A 9,058-nucleotide genomic window follows, 5' to 3' on the forward strand; every position below is an offset into this window, starting at 1 on the left:
CCCCTTACTGATACTGCACTCCAGTGCCACCTAGGGTTGTCACCTGGCCGGTATTTTACCGGCCTGGCCGGTAAAAATGATGGTTGATTCCAATGTTATTAATACGGAAAAAAGATAAATATATAGGAAGGCCGGTATTTTTTTCTGGAAAAGGTGGCAACCCTAGTCCCACCACTGGGCCTCATGATGGGGCGGGACTTAGGGCAGTCACACCCCCTGTTCCCATGGTAGTTACACCACTGGAAAAGAAGGCCAAAGATGACGATCATGGAATTCAATAGTAAAAGTATGTAGGGAAAGCTGCTTCCATATATAAAGTCACATGCCCCCAGCCCAAGACAGGTACCGCCACTCATTTTGTTTTCATTCCATGTAAATCTTGCCCATGCCCACTTATACCCCCAGCTCTGCCCGATTCTACCTGTATCTGAGGTCGTTTTAGTCGCACTTTAGGCCTTTTCAGTTGCTGAGGTAATAATTCATCTACAGGGAACATAGGGTGACTTTGACAAGGCCCATTATTTCAATATTACTTTTGTCCCATGCCCAATCTGCCCTAACTAGGCCAGTTATACCCTGATCTGTGGAAAACACCCCTGTGGTTTGTGCAATGCAGGACTGTCCCACCTAAACCAGGATCACTAGCCACAAACCTTTCTTTCATAAATAAATATACACCAACTAACCTGCCCACTAAGCCTCTGCACAGTTCTACAACCTACCCTGATTCCAAGCCCCTACTACTTACACAACCGGAAGTGCCCCTCACCTGCAGGAAGTCCCGCCCTCAGATTGCCGGAAGTGCGCTGCAATTGGCTGCAGCGACCTGATTGTGCTCGGCTCTCTCAGAGGGAGCTGGAAGTGGAAAGGTCGCTAAGGTGCTTGCTGTGCTGTAGTGAGGGAATACGTGTGTGTGTGTAGTGTTAGTGTGTTTATGAGCGTGAGCAAGCTGTGTCTATTGCATTGAGCCTTAAGCAGCCTTCTCTGTAGCCTGAATCATTTTACCTCACAGTAGGTCAGCCATCTTTCCTGTCAGCCTCTGTGGTAACTTCCTAGGCGTCCCTCTATCTCTTATAGCTGGAGTAACTCCCTAGTAATGAGAACGACCCCCTCTGTCTGTTCCTTGTAGTGGCTTGAAACTCACCCAGAAGTGGCTTTAGTTCTACTATACCCGCTTAAAGGGGTTGTTCACCTTCGAGATAACCTGTAGTATAATGTAGAGAGGGATATTCTGAGACAATTTGAAATTGGTTTTCATTTTTTATTATCTGTGGTTTTTGAGTTATTTAGCTTTTTATTCAGCAGTTTGCAATTTCAGCCAACTGGTTGCTAGGGTCCAAATTCCCCTAGCAACCATGCACTGATTTCAATGAGAGACTGGAATATGAATAGTGTAACGATGAGTCATAAAAAGTAACAATAACCATACACAGGGCTGCCATTAGAAATCACGGGGCCCTATACAACAAAATGTTCAGGGCCCCACCCACACTAGCGCCCAAGCCCCACCCCAGATCCCGCCCACTCCACATCACAGTAAAAAGACCACACAGACACCAGCGCTAAAAAAGTAACCCTCCCCCACACACAAGTTATAAAAAGCTATTGATGGTCAGGGCCCCTTATAAGTTTAAAAAAAAAAACATTGGCGCCAGGGTCCCCCTTACAAGTTGAAAAAATTCAGGACTTCAATTTCGGCTGTTTTTGGGACTTTGGGTCTTTTCGGCGCTTTAGGACTTTAATTTCGGCTGTTTTCGTGACTTCGGGTCTTTTCGCTGCTTTAGGACTTCAATTTCGACTGTTCTTGTGACTTCTGGTCTTTTCGCCACTTTAGGACTTCAAGTTCGGCTGTTTTCGTGACTTCGGGTCTTTTCGCCGCTTCAGGACTTCAATTTTCCGCTGTTTTCGTGACTTCGGGTCTTTTTGCCGCTTCAGGACTTCAATTTCGGCTGTTTTCGTGACTTCGGGTCTTTTCGCCGCTTCAGGACTTCAATTTCAGCTTTTTTCGCAACTTCGGGTCTTTTCGCCGCTTTGGGACTTCGGCTATTTCCGTAGCTCCGGGTCTTTTCGCCGCTTCGGGAGTTTGGCTTCGGCTGTTTTCGTGGCTTCGGGTCCTTCAGGTGTTCGGGACTTGAAAAATGGCAGCAAGTCTCGGCGCTCTCAAGGGGGGCCTGGCACTTTCAAAAATGCAGCACTGCCGGGCCCCCTTCATGCCTGGGCCCGGGACACTTGTCCCCCCTGTCCCCCTCCTGATTGCGGCCCTGACATACATTTGTAGCCTTACAGAGCATTTGTTTTTAGAATGGGGTCAGTGACCCTCATTTGGAAACTGGAGAGAGTCAGAAGAAGGAGGCAAATAGTTAAAAAACTATAAAAAAAAATATTCAACAATATACTAAAAGTTAACAAAGGTATTGTTCATCTTTGAGATAATTTTAAGTATAATGTAGAGCAGGGGTCCCCAACCTTTTTTACTTGTGAGCCACATTTAAATGTAAAAAGAGTTGGGGAGCAACACAAGCATGAAAAAGTCCCTTGGGGTGACAAACAAGGGCTATGATTGGCTATATGGTCGCCCCTATGTGGCAGCCTTCAAAAGACTCTATGGCCTAGACTGTTTTAATCCATTAAAACTTGCCTCCAAGCCAGGAATTCAAAAATAAGCATCTGCTTTGAGGACCCTGAGAGCAACATCCAACAGGTTGGAGAGCAACATGTTGCTCACGAGCTACTGGTTGGGGATCACTGATGTAGAGAGTGATATTCTGAGACAATTTGCAGTTGGTTTTCATTTTTTATTATTGAAGGTGTTTGAGGTATTTAGCTTGTTATTCAGCAGCTCTTCAATTTGCATCTTAATCCGGTAACTATGGTTCAAATTACCCTAGCAACCATGCATTGTTTTGAATAAGACTGGAATATGAATAGCAGAGGCCTGAATAGAAGGATCAGTTATAAAAAGTAACAATACATTTGTAGCCTTGTTTGACAATGTAACACATTTCTTATTCTGTTTGAAGTTAATTCCTAGTTAATTCATATGCTCTGTATTCAGTTTCATTAAAAAAAAAACAATTCTGCCCTCTCCTGTCTATTGAAGGAACTCTTCCTGTTGCTGGGGATTTATAACTAGTTATTAAAGGTGGTGTCAACAGCATATCCCTACAGCTCCCAGAATCCTTTGCCAGATATTGATCTTGCACTTTTGACTGGGTATTTGTAAATTACCACTATAGAGTGCAATGGCTTATGAATGAAGAAGAGCCGTTAAGTTGCATGTCATAGTGTACTCTTATTAAAGCTTTAACAATTGAACTCAAGACACTTGGAAAAAAACTGATAAAGATGAATTCCATTTATTTTACAAATTTTTTACTTTTTTTGAAATGCAATGCAAGCTTTAAGGGAGAACGAAAACCTACGGGCAGCGCCGCCATCAGGGGGGCATAGCTGTACCGGGCCTAAAGGGAGGGCCTGGCTGTGCTGTAAAGTTCTTGCACTGACAAAGACCCGAAGCCACTCGAAAAGACAGAAGCCACTCGAAAAAGACCCAAAGCCCGGCCAAAAGACCCAAAGCCCGGCCGAAAGACCCAAAGCTGGCGGAAAAGATCCAAAGCCACGCAAAAAGACCCGAAACAGTGCCAAAAAGACCCCAAGCCATGCCGAAAAGACCCCAAGCCGTGCCGAAAAGACCCCAAGCCGTGCCTAAAAAGACCCCAAGCCTTGGCGAAAAGACCCCAAGCCTTGCCGAAAAGACCCCAAGCCATGCCGAAAAGACCCCAAGCCGTGCCGAAAAGACCCCAAGCCGTGCCTAAAAGACCCCCAAGCCTTGGCGAAAAGACCCCAAGCCTTGCCGAAAAGACCCCAAGCCATGCCGAAAAGACCCCAAGCCGTGCCGAAAAGACCCCAAGCCGTGCCTAAAAAGACCCCAAGCCTTGGCGAAAAGACCCCAAGCCTTGCCGAAAAGACCCCAAGCCTTGCCGAAAAGACTCCAAGCCGTGCCGAAAAGACCCAAAGTTGTGCCAAAAAGACACAAAGCCGTGCCGAAAAGACCCAAAGCAGCGGCAAAAGACTAGTAATGGGCGAATTTGTCCCTTTTCACCACGAAATTCACAAATTTCCAGCGAAACTCGTGAAACAGACGAAAAATTTGTGAAACACGGATTTTGACGCCAACGACAATTTCCCATTCATATGTGCTCTTTCCATCAGATTTTAGAAGACATCCCATTCATATGTGCTATTTCCACCAGATTTCAGATTTCCCATTTGTATGTGCACTTTCCACCAGATGACCAAATATTACATTCCAGTTGCGTGTTTTTTCACATAAATTTTTATTGCATGTAACTTGTAATCATGGAAAAAAACAAACGTTCATTAATAACACCCTTTAGTGTTCAGCTAAACTAAATTCAAATCTAAGGATTCATGCAAATCCTGCAAAAAGGGCCAAATCCTGATCCAAACTTGATTCATCCCTAACTATATTGGTATGGCAATATATTGGCATGTACAGGTATTTCTGCTGAAATTCTGTCATTTGTGACCCCACAAAGTCCTTATATTAGTTTAAAAACTGTGAATTTCTTGAGAACTAGGGGAAAAAAACTGTAAAATGAAAAAAGTGCTTTGAGCAATTTTACTTTCATTTGTTTTGAGGCTTAATATTAAATTAGTATATTGGTCACATTTTGAAGGTAAATATAACCTAATGATTGTTAATATAATATTAGGAGTTCTTGGTGTTTATACAAGGGATGCTCCGAATCAAGGATTTGGTTTGTGATTCGGCCAGGATTTGGCCGAATCCTTCTTCCCAGCCAAACCGAATTAGGGGCAGGGAGGGAAATCACGTGACTTTTTGTCACAAAACAAAAAAACAGTAAAAAATGTTTCCCCCTTCCCACCCCTAATTTACCGATTTGGTTCGGATTTTGCCCGAATCTTTCGCAAATGATTCCAGGGTTCGGCCGAATACAAAATAGTGGATTCAGTGCATCCCTAGTTTATACCTTACACAGCTATGTCCCATACTTAAAGGACATGGAAAATTAAACTAAATAAGTTGTACATGATGTTTTGTGCTTCTGTAACAGCCCAAGGCAACCACAGCCCTTTAGCAGTAAAGATCTGTGTCTCCAAAGATGCCCCAGTAGCTCCCCATCTTCTTTTCTGCTGATTCACTGCACATGCTCTGTGCTGCTGTCACTTACTGAGCTTAGGGACCCACTCACAATATACAGTACACATAGAATAGAAATGTCACAATATAAGGCTGATTAGTAATTAATACACATAATTACTACATGGCAGCACAGAAACCAGTGCAATTAGCATCAGAATTTAATAATCAGCAAACCTGTAGCATCAGCTTATATTACAGCCAGGGAAGCTCATTTTCTGCTGGATAATTAGTGACGAGCCCTAAGCTTAGCTTCTCAACAGCCAATCAGAGCCCACTGAGCATGTGAGTGTCACAGACACTTTCCAAGATGGTGACCCCCTGTGACAAGTTTGAAGTCCTGGATCATTGCTGCTATTGACAAGCTCAAACTTTAGCCTCGTGCAATAAGTTCACTATATAAAACATGGCATATTTATCCCTATTCGTTTTTAGGGTTTAGTTCTCCTTTAAGTGCTTTACCCTTTGACCCCTCTAAGCACTTGCACCCAAGGCTTCAATAAATGATTCTTTATATGTCAAGAATAATAGGGCAGGTTTTCTAATGCAAGGTGCAGTGCAAAGCATACAAATGCACACCCGTTCTGCAAAATAAAACTGCTAAAATCAATTTGCCCCTACGTTTGCCTTCCCAGCTAATAAATGATGGGTAACAACTCGGTTCTAAGCAATAGCCACGCTGTGCTTTCCACCACCCTATAGTAAACTATGACCTATGTCTGAAGGGAGATATTGTCTAGCAGGGCAATGGAATTACATATCAATGTGCCAAACACTGGGTGGCGCTATAACATTATTAAGATATTTTTGCTTGTTTTCTACACAGCAACTTGATTCTGTCTATAAATCTTAACAAAGGACTTTTGTGTTGTATGGATTCTGCCTCAGAACAGACCTGATTGAGCAGCTCACTAAAATGCAAATGAGCAAAGTTCTGTGATTCAGATGCTACTGCTTGACAAATTTACCTGTATTTTATATTTTACATTACTTATTCCTTCCACTTAGTACCAAATATGAATATACTCTAAATAGCAATTTCCACATTTAATTTTGTGCCACAGGAGCCAGGGGCATGATTTACAGGTCACGAACGGGGCACAGTCTGAGTGGATTGTGGACGTGGCATAATTAGGCAGTGGCCATGGCAGTTAAGAGGCATGGGCATTTTTTTTATTTTATATTGATTCCCTATTTTACATTTTGCGACACCCTGGAGAAAAGGCCATTCTACCTTAGTAACATGAGACCCTATGTTTGCTGATTGTGACCCTGTCTCAATGCCCTAAATATTATTTTATTGCTAGTCTAAAACGGGTGGTCCCCATCCTTTTTTTTTTTTTTTTTTACCCATGAGCCACAATCAATTATAAAAAGAGTAGGGGTAGTAACACAAGCATGATAAAAGTTCCTGGAGATGAGAAATAAGGGCTGTGATTGGCTATGTGGTAGCCCCTGTGGACTGGCAGTCTAAATGAGTTTTTATGCAACCAAAACTTGCCTCCAATAAGCGCCTGCTTTGAGAACAGCCAAGGGGTTGGCGATCACTGGTCTAAATTAGGGATGCACCGAATCCAGGATTCAGTTCGGGATTAGCCAGGATCCGGCCTTTTTCAGCAGGATTCCTTCTGCCCGGCCGAACCATATATGCAAATTAGGGACAGGGAGGGTGATCCCGTGACTTTTTGTCACAAAACAAGGAAGTAAAAAATGTTCCGCTTCCCACCCCTAATTTGCATTTGCATATGCAAATTTGAATTTGGTTTGGTATTCAAATCTTTCGCAAGGGATTCAGGAGTTCGGCCGATTCCAAAATAGTGGATTTGGTGCATCCCTAGTCTATATGATCAGATCAGCCCAATTTAACCCATAGGTGGCCAGATTATGGAAGGACCTGCTCATTTAGTGACCTTGCAAACACGAGCATCTTAACCATTTGGTAAACCCACAGCTCAGCTCTCCTGGTCTCCCAGAGATTCACTATATAAGGCCATCTTCTCTGAGAACTCTAAAGGTGGCCATAGACGCTAAGATCCGCTCTATCCAACATCGCCAAACGAGCGGATCTTTCACCGATATGCCATTAACGAGCATGGCTATATCGGGGGTAATCTGATTGTTCCGCCGTATGGCCGAACCATCCGATTACGATGTGCCATGTGCTCCGGCGGGATCGGTCGGGTCAAAATCAAACCTGACCGATAGACCAAACGACCGATCTCCGCCTGACGAAAGATGTCGGCACACGCCACACACAATACGAAAATCCTCGATTCGTACGATAGGGTCTGTGTGTCTATGGCCACCTTACTACGTTTCCAAAATGGCCATATTACCCAATCAAATTGTGGTGCAGTCAACTCTATATATGGTCTGATGTATTCTATCAATTTCTGATTTCCCACCAACTTATTGTTAAAAGACCCAGAAAAAAAAATTCGATCTTTATTCCATGAGTTAAAAACGAAACCTTTTTTGTTTTTAATTCAAGGAATAAAGATCAAATTTTTATCTGAACTGGTTGTGCTCATTTCAGAACAGTGCAGAGAAGGCTGACCCCCTTTAGCGACGGACCTGGGGCTTTGAACCCAGGTCAATTTTCATACAGGGTGAGCTTCGGCTTTTTATTAGAAATGGTTAAATATTTAATATTTGGATACAGCCACTGGTTTTTCTTCTTGTTTGTGTTCCAAAAGATCCAGAACACTCTACACATGGCAAGAATAATATTTGGTGCTGGGCAGAACTGCAGTTCCTGGTATTATATGTAGGTGGCGCTAAGTTACTCCCAGAGCATAGTTGGCAGTGGTACATGGATGTTGTTTATAAAGTCATCAGAGTTAATGGATCTGTAATGAATTGCCTCTGGGTTGGCAGCTTTTGGGTTTGTGCTCACCTCTCTCAACCTCGAAGTGTATGGTTTTTTTTTTATTTGGAATCATATCAAGCGAATAAACATGACCGTGGAAGGGCGGAGGTTTTATCCCTGTTACCTGTGAAACAAAGAAAGGTAGTACAGTGGAATGAAATATTCTGGAAGTACAGTTTCGGGTGTTCACTTAAAGATAAGGCACCCTTTAAAAGAAAGCAGGGGGTGAAACATTTAATAGGGTCCAGGCCTCTAACATACTCCACAGCTCAGTTGCTACTGCTTGACAAATTTACTCTAAAGCAGTAAAGCTGGTCATACATATCGGATCCTTATGTGCAAAACCATTGGGAGAGGACCACATCAGTGCATCTTGTCCAACAAAACACACTTGCCAAGTGTTGCTTGGGGTGGCTAAGTGGACAAAGTCAAATAAATGAAAAAAATATATATAGAATGTTATGTCTCTGTTTATCTGCATAACGTTTGTGTGGCCAAAACATTCTTTCTGTGAATATTTGTATTTCTACATAATGGAGATGCCATATTGGTTCCTATACATTATGAGGTAGCTTATTGTGTGCCCAGAACATTCCTTCTGTAAATTTGTATTTATACATATGGGAGGAGGTGCCATATTGATTCCCTTAGACAGTACAGTAGAAGGGTATAGCTTATTGTGTGCCCAGAACATTCCTTCTCTGTATATTTGTATTTATACATCTGGGAAGGAGGTGCCATATTGTTTCCCTGAGACAGTACAGTAGGAGGGTATAGCTTATTGTGTGCCCAGAGCATTCCTTCTCTGTATATTTGTATTTATACATATGGGAAGGAGGTGCCATATTGATTCCCTTAGACAGTACAGTATGAGGGTATAGCTTATTGTGTGCCCAGAACATTCCTTCTCTGTATATTTGTATTTATACATATGGGAAGGAGGTGCCATATTGATTCCCTTAGACAGTACAGTATGAGGGTATAGCTTATTGTATGCCCAGAAC

This window comes from Xenopus laevis, chromosome 9_10S (genome assembly GCF_017654675.1).
Source record: "Xenopus laevis strain J_2021 chromosome 9_10S, Xenopus_laevis_v10.1, whole genome shotgun sequence".
Lineage (NCBI taxonomy): Eukaryota > Metazoa > Chordata > Amphibia > Anura > Pipidae > Xenopus > Xenopus laevis.